We start from the raw sequence: 18,375 nt of genomic DNA on the forward strand, positions 1-18,375 counted from the left end.
AGGTTTTGACAGTAAATAGCTGACCATTGGACTTAAGAGTGGCTCATTTGTTCAAGATATTCCATTATCTCACGTGCCAAAATAGCTAGAGAAAGGAAGTTTGTCTTACATTCAAAACAGGTTTGTGGCAGTTCCAAGCATCATATCACACACTTCTGTCCCAAAGCAGAGTGCAGAAAAAATATGTTTCTTTTTTTTCATTTTACACACGACTAGTCTCCTTTTTTATGTGTTTTTATCTTGAAAAAGATATGTTCGGAATTCTTCCATAGAATTATATACTAGGACTAATCCGACTTGGTCACATACTCTGTCATTTGAGACTGCAATATGTCCAAAGATAAATGGCCTAATAGGATGGGTACACACTAATAATGTTTCCTTCTCTTTCCTTCCTTCTTCTCTAATGTTAACGTGTTGTTTTAAATATTAAATTGAAAGTAAAGAGAATAGAATAAAATTGCAAGAAGCATTTTATACTTGATAAATTATGCATGCAGAAACTTAATCATTTTTCTCACCTTCCTCTCACGTAGACTTTAATCCTAGTGGCAGGTAAATGTAAATAGTTAATTAGACACCTAAAACTTTCCAAAATATTCTGCTTAATATCAGTTCTGTTAGGATAAAAGATTTTGATGTCACTTTATTTCTACATTGGTAGTATATCGAATTGCTAAGTACAGAGTTAAGCAGATTGACAACAGTCTTCAATTTAAACATTAACGAAAATTACACAATGAAGCATTAACTCTAATTCCTTATCCTAATACTATATAATTCATGAATAAATAAAGATCAATGATGGTTTTTGGAAGCAGACCCCAGTTTGTTAAAATATTCTTTTATAAAGTTATATCTATGCCAAATCACATATCTGGGATTAGTTTTATTTAAAGAAACTGCAAAGAGTTATTTGCTTTTCTTCACTACATATATATGTGTGTGTGTGTGTGTGTATATATATATATATATATATACTTTTTTTTTTTTTTCTTAGAGGCACGACTGGGCCACATTTTACATTAGGAAGAGACCAAGTTAGAGAATTTTTTTAGTAACTTAATCAAACCCACAAAGTATATCATGGGTAGGGCTGATATGAAAATCTAGACATGATTCATTCCTTCTTTTCTAATTTTAAATAAGAATCTTCAATTTTCATCACTATGTTTAAAATCACACTTTTTTTTGCTTCTAATTTGAAAGAAAAAAAGCCAAGTAATATTTATTATTTTGTCTACTCAATCACCATTTCTTCCCTAACACTTCCTCAATATCTTCAAAGAGTGCATGGAGTTTTAGAACAATGGTTTTAAAAGTTTGTTCCTCAGACTTTTGCCTCAGCACAAACTGTAAGCATATTTCTACTGCAGGTTCATGGACCCCCCCCAACCTTGACATACTGAGACTGCATATCTGGGGGGTTAGTCAGGGAATTCTTTAACGAAAGACTGAGAACCACCATTTTAGACCATAATTTTTAAAGCAAAACTTATACTGAAATTCACTTTTTGAAAGCAAATTTCAATTTTTTTTTTTTTAGTGCAATTTGTGATCATTAGTTTGGATTTCATTCTCAGCATAACTTTCACATAGGGTGAAATCTATTCTCTACCTTGAAAAAATTAAAAGCTGTTTATTATTTCCACTACATTTTACAGAATGGAATAAAAGATACAAGAACATTAAGAAATTCAATAGAGAACTACTTTTGGAGTTTGCATATATAATGAAAATAAGAAAGTTACTGTTAATACAATAATTATACAGGCATATGTGTGTGCATATGTAATATATGTGTGTGCATGTATTATATATAGTATACATGTATACTATTTATATATAATTCTTAATTATATATAAAATAATCATGATTTCTCTGGCTTATGTTGAATTTTATTTTTGCAAATGGTTATGCATGAATTACAATATATTTAAGAACACCATTTTACCTTTCACAGCCTTTATAATCTGGTTAGCTAAGAGTTGGTGTTTCTTACACAGTAACTTTATTACAGGATATGTAAAATTAATGTTCTCTTATATGTCTTCTAACAAGATTATTTCTATGTGATATAATGAATAACACAACATGAGGAGCAGAAAAATCTATTCCGCCTTCATAATTTACAGATAAGGTAAACAATTTTAGCGAATTTGAGTTATTTTCTCACATACCTTGAAAAGTGTTATTGCATTGAAAATACCTTGAGTTTCCTCTTATAAGAGAAGTTGTTTCACCCCCAGCTCCACTGGGGTACAAATGTCTTTAATGAAAATGAATGGGACTGTGTATTGTCTATAACCAGCACATAGATGATGGGAATAGGATTGGTTATCTAACTATCACTGTTAGTGGCATAATTCCAGAAAATTTGCAAGGTGGCAACTCTGGACTAATCTTTGATTTATGAATTAGTTTGGTGAAAAATGCTGTTAAATTAGTTAAAAAAATTAAAAGTCCACTTTTTTTTCAAGAGCATATGCTAAGAAATATGAAAAGCATCTGATTGAAGGAGAGAGAGAGCAAGAGAGACAGAGAGAGCAGAAAGACAGAGTAGTGTATATACATTAATAGAAGAACTAGAGATCAGATTTAAGAATTTCACCATGGTTCATTGAGCACAGAATTGGCCTAGATGTTAGAATGACCTTCCAATTTAAATGTTAATAAGAATTGTCTGTAGGAAAATTCCTGCAGTTCAAACGAAGTTCTTTTTCCCCTTACTGCTATAAGCACACTTAGACAATACCGCCATTACTTTATCAAGGCTCTGTAGTTCTGTGTCTTTTAATAAAAGGATTCTAAAATGCCTATCGTACATGCTAGAGTAGAAATAAGTCACAAATCTATAACCATTATATTAATAGTTATTCTAAACCCAGATGTGCTTAATTTGGTGTCCATTGCAGGTCTTCAAAAAAGCCCAGTAACAGACAAAGTGTTTATATATACAGATGGCTATTTTTCTGGGGGAGAAAAGCCATATATTTTACTAATATGATAATTCAACAATGACTAATATAAAAGTATGTTATCTGACGACTATTTACCCAATTTTATGCCAACATGTTTTAAATTTTGTTTCATGAGTGTTTAGCCTTGGAATCCCCTGGACAGCTGGTTATAATGTAGATTTATGGCCTAATCTCCCATTTAAAGGGTCATAATCTTGATATATGAGGCTAGAATCCATAGCTTAATATTCAAATATTTTCATACATAAAAAATATTGAATACTACATGAAAGTAAAGTGAGTTTTCCTACACTTTGCATCAATTTCTACCCTCTGACAACAGAATATTTTAAAATGGGATTAGCTTCTATTCCACACCAATTTGAGCCAAGTGTGATATTCATTTGGTGCTAACCTGTTTATGTCAAGCAACCAGCGTTAGATAAAAGTCCCTAACACCTTCTAGGACAGGTGGTGTCGCATTTCCTCAGCACTTCCTGTCTCATTCTTGAGGGACATCCTCTCCTCTGCTCCTGTGTGGACCACTTGGATTCGCCCCTGTCCCTGTTTGCACGTGTCCTGTAAAGCAGTGTCAGCTTGCGGGAGCCCCAGGGCTTTTAGATGCGTGGCAGGCCACTGCTCTTTCAAAGGAGGAGGGAGGCAGATGGCTCATGGGTCAGTGACTTTTCTTCAGCTGACACCATGCCTTGCGGCCCATGGGATCGTTCTATGCTGCAGCGAGGCCCTGCCTGCCTCACCAGATGTGGTAAGCCCATCCTTTCTCACCCAGAGGGGTCCAAAATAAGATCTGAAGGAGAGTCCCCTGGGTTCAAGTGATTTTCCTGCCTCAGCGTCCCAAGTAGCTGTGACTACAGGCGCTCACCACCACGTCCAGCTAATTATTATATTTTTAGTAGGGATGGGGTTTCATTATCTTGGCTAGGATTGTCTTGAACCCTTGACCTCATGATCTGCCCACCTCAGCCTCCCAAAGTACTGGGATTACAGGCATGAGCCACTGTGCCCGGCCTTACCTGACTTTTTAATCAACAACCAAATAATTTCAGTGCTTGCTTTGGGTGAAAGTAAATTTTGCTATAAATGCTGTAGAATCATAGCTTTCTTGGTCTCATTATACCTCTGTCTCTATTTTTTTCTCCTCCTGTCTAGATATCTAGATACAGATGTAGATATAATATTTATATCTATATACAAAATGTATCCCGTGCATATGAAAAGGTACTCACTCCATCCATGCTATTGAATCTTGATTAATTTGCTTATGAGTAACCACATAAATGACTATTCATTTTTATTATAGTTAAGGTATAAACTGCAAGGTTTCTTTTAATGCAAAATTAAGTTCAAGAGTCGAGCTGGCACTAGCAAAGATGTATTCAAATTATATAGTGCAGATGAGTCAGTTCTGATATCACATTAATTAGTTTTAAATATATCTGAAACCAACTTGAATCTTGATGGGAGTTACAGCATGAGCAAATGTCAACTGGATCTTATAGTGAACACTGGTTACCAATTTTTATAAAGCGATATTTTTTCTTCTAATAAACCTACATGCCTGCTTTCTCATCCATAAGATAGCATAAACATAGTTCATAGGGATATTTGAATATTAAATTAGTTAATACATATAATGGTCTTAGAACATACATTAGTGCACAATAGGCACTATATGTGCTAGATGATTGTTACTTCCATGCCAGAAGACAACACACAAAATGTACCTTCACAGATATTCACATCAGACTGTCAACAGAGAAAAAAATAATGACTGAACAACTTGACCTCTTATGTCTCCAAATATACTGAACTCAAGATCCTACTTCATAGGTATGTACATGTGACAAAAATATGTGCAGTAATTAATATTTTGAGAGAGAGTAAAGATATATTAAAAGAAGAGAGACTACATTTGTCCTCGTGGTTTGTCATTATTACAGTTTAAACAGTTCACATTTTTACTCCCTTTACCATGAATAATTGGAAAAGGCACAAGTTTTTACAGCATTTCTCTAAGATTCTAAAATAAAACAACTTTAAAGTGTCTTGTAACACTTCAAAAAATTGAGCCCTTATTAACCAAAATAATAGGATCAGCTAAATTTCTGTGAACCCCTTTATATACAAGTTGAGAAAATGTCAGACTTGTGCTACTTCTCCTCCAATCAGTTCCTTCTACCTTTGTTCTGTGTTGGGTCTGAATTAATTTTTATGAAATATTCTCCCAAGTTGGCATTGTCGATGTAGTCAACATAATTTCCCCCTGAAAACTTTTGTAATCATTATTCTAGCTTCGAATTGCAGATGTTAATTTCTTGTGTTTTTCCCTTACACAAAACTATACTCTCCCAGCAGCAAAGCTGTAAGAATTCCACAGTGCTTTTGCTCATCTTTCCTCATCATTGATATGTCTATGTGGAACTACCTGCTGAATTCAGGCAAAAAACAAAGGGATAACAATTACTTTGAAAGTTGAAAACTATTTTAGAAAAACATAAGTGTTAGAAAAATGATTCTTTTAAATTCTTGACAAATGTAGAAAAGAATATTTTTATGAACTGTTTATGAATTTTAGATCTGGGGAGGGGAGTAAATTGGGAAACTTTTAAATTTGATATTTCTTAATGGTTGCTGAGAATATTTTCATTCCATGATGCACGTAATAATTAAGTTATTTATTTACCTGTACCTATTCTTTTGTAAGGTTTTCTTTTTCCACCCAAACCACTCAAAGTGCTTACTCTTGAGACATACTTAACAGGATATTACTTGTAAATATCTTCCCCTTTATTATTGGATAATGTACACATACTGAAAGCACTATTTCCTTTTTTCATAGAAAGGATTGGGTCTCAGAGGAAGAGAACTGTAATTTGAAAAAGGCTTATGCTCCTTCCACCTCTGACTCCTATTTCCTGATGAACTTATACCTAAATTATAACATTTTATTCCAAATATCTGTGCCCAGTCCTGGACCACTATCATATTTTTAAATAAAAAGAATGTCACAAGTGCCTAAAAGGCATAGTTAAATTATATATTATTCATATTATTCAATATTATTCAAATTATACTGATCAAGTACTCATTTGTCATATGGTAACTATAGTGGAATGAATGATGTCCTCCCAAAATACGTATTTATGTTTTAATCCTAGGAATTTGTGAAAATTACCTTATATGGGAAACAATGTGATAAGAATCTTTAAACAAATTTATTATACTTTAAGTTCTGCATTACATGTGCTGAACATGCAGGTCTGTTACATGGGTATACATGTGCCATGGTGGTTTGCTGCACCCATCAACCCATCATCTACATGAGGTAGTTCTCCTAATGCTGTCCCTCCCATTGCCTGTCACCCTCCAACACGCCCCAGTGTGTGATGTTCCCTTCCCTGTGTCCATGTGTTCTCATTGTTCAACTCCCACTTATGAGCGAGAATATGCGGTGTTTGGTTTTCTTTTCTTGTGTTAGTTTGCTGAGAATGTTGGTTTCCAGCTTCATCCATGTCCCTGCAAAGGACATGAACTCATCTTTTTTTGGTAACTTTCTCATCTGTGTATTTGTTTTTTCTTTGTTGCTCTCATAAGGCAAATCGTTTTATGGCATTAAGGATCACCACGATATTCAAGGAAAAACTCTTCTTCTCAAGATTCTTATTTTATGAACTTCTTTATAAAAATTTCTTATTTCTCTGCAAAAGAAAGTCTGTAACAAAGTTAAACACTTAAGCTTTATTGTGTGAGACAATACCAAGACAACAAGAAAGAAAAGTTGTTTTATGAAGATGGCTTTCATTTCCAAAAAATCACAGCCTGTTGCTTTCTGGCAGGATGTTTTCTAAAATTACCCTGTACTTTATGAATAAAATAAGCATCTTGAGAAAAAGAGCTTTTCCTTGAATATTCTGGTGAGCCTTAATGCCGTACAACGTTTGTCCTTATGAGAGCAACAAAGAAAAACAAATACACAGATGAGAAGGTGATGTGAAGACAGAGGGAGAAATTAGAGTAATGGAACTGCAAGCCCAGGACTGCGGAGGCAGCCACCAGAAGCTGGAAGAGATAAGGAATAGATTTTCCCCTAGAGTCCCTGCAGAGAACATGGCCTTGCCAACACCTTGATGTTAACTATTCTGGTGACATTGATTAGGACTTCTGGCCTCTGGAACTACAAGAGAATATATTTCTTCACCAAGTTTGTGGTAATTTGTTACAGCAGTCATAGGAAATGAATACACTGAGTAATAATGCAGAAAATATGCAAGCAGACAGAACCACAGGAAGTCAGGAATATGTGCCTGGAGACTGCAATTGACAGTAAGTGTGAGGAACATCCCCATTGGAGGGGCAGCTTTGCCTTCCCTTCACATATCAATATGCTGCGTGTTAACAAGGCTGCTGACTCCGTCCATTTACCTCAAAATCCTCACTTCTGCTTTTAGTGTACTTTTCCTCCTGCCCTTGTTTTCCAGATCACCTGGGTAAGCGTCTGCTTATTCCCCTATTTATAGGTAAATATAAAAATCCAGGAACATCATTAGAAAAGATTCCTTCAAGGCTAGATCAAAGGATTTTACAGGGTCAGCATTTTTGATGTTTCATATCCCCTGGTTTGGACCTGGATGAAATATATTTCTTCACCTGGGTTCAAATTCAAGTCCTGCTAATTACCCAATATGTGACCTCGAACTTGCAGTAGGCTAAATTTTAATGAGACAACATTTTCTACAGCTGTGCTACAGCATTCTTAGTGATCAAAAGGAAGTGTTGAAATGCCATGAAGGAAAGAATTTCAGGGAAAATGTAGGAAGCTTTTCATAATTATAAGTATTAATCAAGTAGCATTTGAGGAGCACTCAGTTTTCTGCACTTGGATTCCATAGTCAGTCAACCTTATGAAAACAGGTTTTTTTTTTTAAGTTCATGTAGCTATTTTCCCCAGATAATGTTGTCTTTCCATTATGAACAGAAAATTTAAAAGATTACACAACTACACTAATAATCAGATACTGTGCCTTTTGGCCCCAGAATTGTAACCCAGTGACTATTAAAAATAAATGAGTCTCATATGTAAGAAAGTTAAAGCCCTGAGCAAACTCAGCACCAATCTGTGTATATTTGCAACTTGCTATTAGGTGTAAAGTAAAACACATTGTCTCAACCCATTACTTTTTGTCCCAGGAAAAATATAATAGTTTTATTAATACCAGTTTTTAAAAATCATGTAGCCAATTTTATAGAATGAAATGTTCAAGTTAAATGCTCCCACTGTTGTCTGCTTAGCTCCTAGCTACTTGGCTCTTCTCATAGATACTCTAGACCACAACATAGTCCAGGAACTGGAGGGTTAAATTATGGTAAGATAGGGCTTGTCCAGGCACTTCTCCAATGTTATCTAGCTAACTGCATCTATTCTAATTGGTTAGGCACCCATGCCTGGAACAAAGTTAACTAATCTATGATTGGATTTGATTATTTCAATAGATTCCTGAGTCAAGATGTGACAATTTTATGCTTTTCCCAAGGTCTCTGGACTTGAAAGTAAAATATGAAGAACAGATGATGAACAGAATGAGAGTATCTACTAACGGTTGCTCTTGAACTCCCTCAACCCTTGCCTTTTGTACAGCTTGGTTGTTCAACATATTAGTTTACAAACCACAAATTCCACACCTAACCTGTGATAATTCTAGCTCATTTGTTTCTTAAGTGAGGAAAACTTTTCAAGGCATTTGACACCATTTGGAATAACTTATACGTGAATGGCTTGATGGTAGTTCCCTCTTCAGGGCACTTCTCTCGTGAACTACTGAATCACTAGCATGAAGTATAGATGTTAACTCACCATAGGTCTTCAACAAATACTTGAATGACTTAATGACTATGTCCTATTTTCAGTTTTAATTCTCATTGGCCCAGCATTGTCATAGCAACCTACAGTGAGCATAATCATCATTGATCTCATTTATTTGGTTTAATCTTTTTAAAAGTATTTCTGAATGCAATCAAAAATTTACAGCACACAACTACATTGACATGAATGTTATCTTTGATGAGCTGCTGTGTGTTCAATTACATTGTCCCAAATATTGCTACTTAATTAATATTGCTTATTGCATTGTTAGAATTGGAAGAGGACTTTGGATTTCTATAATTCAACTCATTTATTTTGTTAATTAATAAGAAAACTGAGATCTAAAGAAGTTAAGTGACTTCTTCAAGGTCTCATAATTATTTAGTAGCTAAACTTGGAAGAGAATTGGGAATGCATTCCAAATCCTTTGATTTTATTTATTATATCTTTATTTTAGATATGGGTATATCAAATAAATATCAAATTAATACATTTGCATATTTTAATTAATGCTTTTTAAATACCATTAATTAGACTTGGTTACATAACTATCTGGTAAAAATTGCCAGTTCTGTCAGAACCAACTTTATTTTGTTCCACTTTTTTCACAAGTGAGTATTTTAATATCTAACACGCACATTACTACTACACATGTGATACAATGTCAGTCATGTGATTTTAATAACAAATAAGTTTCAGATTACTGTGGTGATAGAAGCTTAAGCATCTTTACAACTCAAAGAGAAAAACAAGCCTGAGCCCATGTTTTATTCTTACCATGCCCAGTCTCCTCTGACACATAGATAGATTTCTCCCCAAACAACAATTTATGTCATAGTAGCTGCCAAGACAGACTTAATATAATCTCTTTATTGTCTTGATTTATTGTTGCTAATTGTCTTAGCCAAGGTTCTTTAGAAAAGAAAGCCTGCAGCAAAGTTAAACACTTAAGCTTTATTGTGTGAGGCAATACCAAGACAACAAGAAAGAAAAGGTGTTTTATGAAGATGACTTTCGTTTCCAAAAAATCACAGCCTATTGCTTTCTGATAGGATTTTTCTAAAATTATCCTGTAGACTGTCGCCCCACATCAGAATCTCTCACAATGAGGATGGAAGAGGAACTAATTTGACAGTTCCTTATCATCTCCTGCTTCCCATTAAATAATTTTCACCCCATAGAGTATTAACTGCTCCACACTTCTAGAATGTACACTTCTGAGTAACTGCTGGGGAATTAAGATCATATATTGCACAGTGTGGTCTGAGAAATGGTAGAATACACTCTTGCCTTCACAGATTGGTTGCATTGCAAAGTGCTGTGGTGTTATGGGGACAAAGAGGTCGAGCAGAAGCTAAAACCTTAGCTCCACAGAGGCTAAGAATGCTGACTATCAAAGACAGGGAAATGTGAGTAGAGTGAATGTGGTGGCTGTATTTTCAACAGGTAGGTCAACGAGAACAGGTTGGGCCCAGGAGAATCAGGGAAGGAGCATAATTTGGATATGGTACATGGATTAGCTTGAGTAAAGAATTTGTCGTAGTACTATGTATAATGCTTGGTTTCCCAATGAGTAGTCTTGGCTCCTTGATCTACTTATGTATACACAACCACAATTATATATAATAAGTAATCTTTACAATAAAAAATATTTAGCAAGTTGTTAAAGGAAGAATAACAATTCTATTTTCTTCCATGCTATTGTATTCTACAGAAAATACAATTTTGGTTTTACAAACGTAAGTAGTTAATGAATTGGAAGCCTATTATTAATTTTCCAAACTAAGAGTATATCCACATCTCCAAAACATACAAAAGTATATTTTGCATCATACTATTCAAAACAAACAAAATTATGATATATTCTAGTTCAGACTAGATCCTATTCTTAAATATTTTTATTTTAAACATTAGGTCCTTATCAATAGTAATCCAGAACCAGTTTTCCCAAGAATTCTCCAGAATTGAATATTTTACATAATTTTCCATAGTAAAAAAACTCTTTTTTTATTTAATCCTATACTATTACAAATATACTGTTGAACAAAATATCTATAATTTTAGTGACCTATACAACAGCCCTTGTTATCTGGTTCTGATTCTATCTATAAAAGAGGGAAGAACAAAGCTTCAGGTATTACGTCAAAGGAGTAGTAGGAAGTAAAAAAAAGTAAACAGGCAAGAAAAGAGAAAAAAATAAAATTCTAAGTGTAGGGAATAATCAGGTACTTCCACTTCTCTCTACTCATGTCTTCTAGTGAGATCTCACATCATGTTAGCAATAAACTGTAGAGACCTTACTTTTCTTACTTTTATTTATTAAGTATGTGCTTCATAAATAAAACATTTTTCCAATTTATAATTATAAATATATTTGTATGTATACATAGTTATAGTTATAAATATATAAATATTTCAGCTTCTTCATACCAAAATTAAGGAGATACCGAAAAATAAGGAAAAAATGAAAGCAGTGATTAACTAGAAAACCACTGTGTTATTTTTTCTTCTGGTCTTTTCATATGTATGTAGTCACAATAACCTGCCATGATCTTAAGTTTTCCATAAATTATTTAATAATTAAATAGTACTGTGCAACTGTAAGAGAATATAGAATATTTTTATCCAACTAAAAAGTTTCCTCATATTCTTTTTTAGTGAAATCTACTGCCTCTTCCAGAAGGCAATTTTTTAATGTCTGTCATTATAGATTAATTTTGAATCTGGGTTCTTCTTTCACTCAACATGTTTTTGGATTTCATTTGTGCTGTTGCATGCACCAGCAGTTCATTACTTTTTATTGCTGAGAAGTATTAAATTGTATACTATTGTTATAGTTTGAATGTTTGTCTCCTTCCAAATTCATGCTGAAATTTAATTACCATTCAAACAGTACTAAGAAGTGGCATCTTTAAGAGATGATAGGCTGTGAAGGCTCTGCCCTCATAAATGTATTAATGCTATTATAAAAGGAGAGGCTTCCTTATAAAGGGATAAGTTCATCCCCCTTTTGCCTCTTTCTTCCCCTCTGTTTACTCTTCTGCCATGGGATGACACAAGAAGGCCCTTTCCAGAGCTTGGACTTCCCAGCCTCCAGAATCATGAGCCAATACATTTCTATTCATAAATTAACTAGGCTGCGGCATCCTGTTATAATAGCACAAAACGGATTAAGACAACCAGCTTTTTATGTGTCTTTCTTCTTTTGATAGACCTGTGAGATAATTTATGTAATCTTCAATGAAATTCACATAGAAAAATAACTTGTATACTTAATTGAAGCCATGTCCACACACATAAAAAATAAGCCTAAAATAATTTTTAAACTTAAGTTTCATGTTTCCAAATATGGGTCTTCATTCATCAATTTCTTAAAACAAGAAAGGTACGTATGTGTGTGTAAGTGTGTGTGTTTGTGCATGTGAGTGTGTGTCTTTCCCTTTTAAGAATGAATTAGATATTAGAAATGGAAATTTAAGAATTAAAAAAATATTTTTTGTTTGCCTTAACAAACTTTTCAAAAATATAAGCACTTTTACTGAGGAAACTTTTCTTCAATTAACAAAATATTAGAGATTTAATTGATAGAAAATGATAAATTGTTCAGACAATTTGATAATTGATTTTAGTTATGTTCAAATATTTTGGCATCCATTAATTTTGACCCCGACCCAGATTCCAACAATAGCATACACAACTTTCTCTTTCCTATTATGACATTCTTTTGATATTTTAAGTTTTTCTTCAATATTCTTTCTATTCACATCAAAATGCTATGGGTTTAGTAATTTCTGTCATTATTTATATTTTTATTTAACTATAAAAATCATGGTCTTTTTCACTCAAATAGAAGAAATTTATAGAATTTGACAAGAACAACAACATGTGTGTGTGTATGATGTTCTGCTAGAATTATAGCATGATATACTGGACTGTTAGGCATCCCAGGCTGGCTCTCTTGGCTTTCCAGATGTTCTGTATTTGCCACTGTTTCACAAAAACTCACTAGTGTAAATATTTCTGCAATGCTGGATCATAGCCAGAAGGAAGATGAATATTTTGTTCACTACTATTTGCATCTAACTGTCTCCACAGAAAGAAGATACCCACCATTGTTTTCTACAAGTCACCTTTATAGAATCTCTCAAACTTAGAGCTTCCATTCAAAGTTGCTACTGCTTTTGAGAAACTAATATGTTTGACCTTCCATTGCCAGTAAGTGGAGAGGGAGAAGTACATTTACTGTAAAGTGAGTACAGTTTCAGACACTGGGAGAGTATAAGATTGATGTTGTCTGGAGAAGTCCTAACAGTGGCAGCAAGACAGTGAGACTACTGCAAAGTGATGATCAACCAATAACAGGAAATTCCTGTTATCTGGTGATATCTTCAGTGGCCTGTATGGTCTCTGTCACAACATCTCTTCTTTAGTAATGTACCTGAAAACAGTCATAGACAGCACATAAACAAATGAGTGTAACCCTGTTCTAATGACATATTATTAATCAACACAGAAATTTAAATTTCACATAATTTTAATGTGTCATGAAACTTGCTTTGATATATATATAAATATTTATATATGTATTTCAAATGTTATAAAGTTTCAGCTCCTAGTCCAGAGTTAGCCCAGGTGGTATAGTTTGCTGACCCTTATTTTATTCCTGTCAGGTTCCAGTTCAAGTTCTTGTTCTCTCGATGAAGCTTTCAAACACAATTCCATGACTCACCCTCCACTGTAAAAGTTGAATAGACTAAATGTTTGTGTCCTCCCAAAATTCAAATGTGGAAAACTTAACCCCTAATATTATGATACGAGAAGGTGAGGCCTTTGGGAGAAGATTAGATTAGATTAGATCATGAGAATGGAATCCTTATTAGTGGAATTAATGAGACGTTGATTCTAAGAATACAAGAATAGTGGGCAGTTTCCAACCGGGAAAGGACCCTCAACAGACACCAAGGATGCTGGCAACCTGATCTTAGACTTCCTGCTTTCAGAACTGTGAAAAATAAATTTCATTTATAAACCACCCACTCTACTGTATCTTGCTACATCTATTAGTTTATCCTCACATGGCTATAAAGAACTATCCAAGAGTGGGTAATTTATAAAGGAAAAAGGTTTAATTGACTCACAGTTCTGCATGGCTGCAAAGGCCTCAGGAAACTTACAATCATGGCAGGATGGAAAGTAGCTCTTCTTACAGGGCAACAGGCAAGAAAGAGAATGAGTCTGCAGGAGGAACTGTTAAACACTTATAAAACCATTAGATCTTGTGACAACTCACTCACTATCACAAGAACAGCATGGGGGAACCTGCACCCATGATCCAATCACCTCCCACCATGTCCTGCCCTTGACATGTGGGGATTATGAGGATTACAATTTAAAGTGAGATTTGGGAGGGGACCAGAGCCTAACCATATCACTACAGTAGCCTTAACTGACAAAAACAAAGAGTAATCACATTTTTTTCCTGTTTTATGCTATGTGGTTTTTGTATTTTCATGTTTTTTCCTTGACATTCCTGTATTTTTATAATATTTTTGAGACCTATGACACTTTCTAGATCATAGAGGTGTGACTAAATTTCTATAATTGGCAGTCCTATACATTATTCTGTCCTATAGGCTCTAACAGCTGAATGCTTGGCAATATTTTAAATATTGGAAAACATAGTATACAACTTTGGATTTACAGCGTCACTTGAAAATTTGGAAAACCTGGTATTGATTATCATGTGGCAACAATTGGCTGGGCTTAGTAACAGCTGTAAATTTGGAAAAAGGCATTTGATTTCATAATCGCCACTGTCTCCTCTACCGCTTATGTGTGGTGTGGTAGATTTCTTAGATGGCTTCATGGAGGATGGCGGGGATCTGTGAATATAATGATAAATAATAAGATAGTGACTCCTATGATTACATTACGTGACATAGGACTGTGCTGCTCCAGACTAAAGAGAGATTTTCTGCTCACTTTGAACCAGTAAACTTCCATGTTGTCAGAGAATCATGTGAGAAAGGACTCCGGTAGCCTCTATGAACTGAAAGTGACTTCTGCCAATAGCCAGCAGGGAAAGAAGTGCCTTAGTCTTACTATTTCAAGGAACTGAATTCTGCAAAGAAACCTGAATACATTTTGCAGATAAAGCTCAGCCTCAGATGAGATTGCAACCCTATCTGTCACCTTGATTTCAGGCCGCCCTGAGCAGAGAATCCAGTTAATCTGTGTCTGTAATCCTGAGAAATCCTTGAGATACTAACAGTGTGTCATTTGAACTGCTAAATGTGTGGTCATTTCTTATACATCAATAAAAAGCTAATACACTATTACTTTTCACCAACACAATTCAGTTTTTATTCCTACTTAGCCTGAGAATGCCAGAAAGCTCTATTGCCACAAAGTCTCCTACTTTGCAAACAATGAGAAACTGTGGAATTTAAAGATTTTATTTTCACTCATGATTGATAGGATCTAAAATAGCCAACCTTTCTGTGCTGCATAGTAGAAATACTAGTGGAACCCAGAAAGCTATTAAGTAACAGGCTGTTTCCATGTGAGTAAAATTGATTAATTGTTGTAGACACAGATCTGCCTTATACTCCTGTTGATTACCTTTAAGGCAGTGGAAAATAATCAATTGGAAAAGAAGAAATGCATTATCTTTTACTCCAAGTAAGGAGATGGGTGTCCATTTGCTTACTATATAGTTTCCACCCCTTCCGTTCACAGACGGGTTACATGACACATGTCAGACCCTCCTGTTGTGGCCTCTCTGTTCTCCCCAAGAGTAGACCCTACTCTACTCAATTCACCATCTGTGAATCTGATCCCTCTCAGATCTCGTACTTAAACTCTAAAAATGTTCCTTTCAGATCACAGCTACGTTTTAGTGCTTCATACATAATAAATATTTGTTGACGCTCTCCCTTGGTACTTCACTTCTACCACTCATATATCCTACCTCTTGATTTTACACCAATGTTCCTCTTAGATGCTGCTAGAATGCTATAGAAATAGAAAAATCCATAAACAGTAAGATCTAGTCTTTCTTCTGTGTGACTGTCCTTTTAAGTAACTATATAAAACACTTGCAGTTTTTAGAAAATATAGTTTCATTTTGCTCTCCAGAATTCTTCTTTAATGTCTTCTGGAATTTAAAAAAAATTAAGTTAATGATTCAGTGAAATATCTGAGATACAAATATGATTTATGAGGAATATAAATGTAAAATATGAATTACAAATTAAGATTATACCAAAAAAAGAACAAATTGCAACTATAAGTCCAACTTTAAAAATCAACAACCAATAAATAACACTTTTATTTCACAAACATTTTTGTTTCTTGCTTATTATGTGCCAGATACTGTTTTAAGAGCTCCATATAAACTCATTTAATGCTTACCATATCTCTATGAGTTAGTAGCTATTATTATTTCTATTGAATACAAGAAGGAACTAGAGAGCAGAGAGGCTAAGTAACTTGTTCAAGGGCACAAAGGTAGAAACCGGTTGAGCCAAAAATCATAGATCATCCAGCTCATTCTTTGAAATACTATACCATGCTGCTTTCATCCGTTTTTTTCCATTTTCCACACTCAAAATTAATAAATAATACATTCATAATAATATTTAAAAATACAGTGATCATACCCCAAAAGTGAAGTATATATAAGAAAACCATCTTAAAGCTAATTTAAATAAGTTTCTTATGTAACCTTGCCCACAAGAGTGATGAGAAGATCCTAATTTCTTTTTTTTAACCATAAAACACCTAAGGACTTTCTATTATGGTGTATTCATATAAAAAGCATATCTATCCTATTTTGATAATACAGAAGAAAGAGGTATATTGCTATGTATATTAAATTTATCTTGAGCAATTTGGATCAAATAAAGTAAATCTAATTCCAATCAATTGACAGAGAAGAAATTGAGAAAAAACAAACAAGAAGGAATTTTCATAACACCTTTATTTATTTTGAAATTATAAATCAATCTGAAATGTCACCCAAGAGTTGTGAAGTAAACTTAAGTTCTAGTACTTGTAGTTTCTCTGTTCTTTTCCACCTATCTCCATTATCCCATGAATACTTGAAGATAATTCTGTTCCCTCTTTATAAAATTTATGGAAAAATCTTACCCAGAAGATAAAAAAATAGAATAACTAAAGCACTCAGTATTTCTCTATCATAACTATACTTTTTATTAAAGGATTACAAAGAATGAAAAATATATATACAGATATCTACATATATGTATACATACGCATATGTATATATAAATACCTAAGCAAAAGCAATACAGTATATGGTATAGCAGTTAAGAATATGGATTCTGAAGCCAGAAAGATTTTTAATCTGGTTTTCCCCATTTCCTGCTATGTGAACCCTTGCAAGTGATTTAATTTTGATGGTATTTAATTTTCTAATTTATAAAATGGGTCATCATAAAATAGAACACATATATCATATGTGATATATGTGAAATATAGCATATAATACGTATACATTGAGGACTCAGGTACAACAAAGGACAACTTGATTTATTCCTCCCCCTTCCTGTTCAACCTACTTTGGAGACATGTTCTTCTTTGTCCTTTGATAAAATTCAAGACAAATTCCTTGACTTGCCTTTTGGTTCTCTGGTACTGAAAAGTATTCCCAGGAATTAAGGTCAATACACAGACTCATTTTAATAAAATGTCCACTTCCGTTGGAAGTTCAAAACTTTGAAAAGTTAAAGCTTCTCTCATTCTATACTGAACTATTTTAATATTAAAGAGCCTGTAAGGAAAGCATCTGAAATAAGTTTCTTTCCTATTTTCCCCACCGTATTATTCTTCTCTTCTCTCACTGTGATTCCACTAGGACACAGTGGTGAGGTCAGAAAGGGTGATAAATGCACGGATATTATAAAGAGCAGCCACGGAAGATGGCTTTATTCTAGTTGTAGCACTTCTGTATGGTCTTTGGACAATGCCTGTCTTGTCACTGAGGGGTCCCTCGAATGCAGTGACAGTCTTTGGTACATTCTTGTAGGTCACTTAGAAGTGTTCTTGTTCAACTTCTAGGGATTCAACTGTATTCCTCCTCTTCTATATTTGGAAGGATATGTTTTTTGTTTTGTTGTTTTCCAGATGGTGTTTCTAACATGTTGGTTAAATAATTCTGGTTCATTACATCAATGAGAAGCTTTCTGCCTTAATCCATGACCATTGTGAGTGGAGCTACCTTTCAATCGATGTTAATTTTGAATTTCCCTGTGTCAAGACAGTCAAGCTAGTTTCTTATCCTTTGAAACAATAGGTAGTGAATCACGTACCAAATACGGTTTTCTCCCAATTCCAATGAACATATACAAACACTCTTTATTTTCCCCATGAGACTTGATATAAGAAGGAAGTTTCTCAATTCCTACACTAAAAGGACTTTGGAAAGACCCAAAGCTCACCAACAACTCCCTGTAAATTTCTAGGCTCTTTTATGATTGCTGGAGTCTTTCTTCAACCGAATTTGGGGGAGG

This window comes from Pongo abelii, chromosome 19, assembly GCF_028885655.2.
Source record: "Pongo abelii isolate AG06213 chromosome 19, NHGRI_mPonAbe1-v2.0_pri, whole genome shotgun sequence".
Lineage (NCBI taxonomy): Eukaryota > Metazoa > Chordata > Mammalia > Primates > Hominidae > Pongo > Pongo abelii.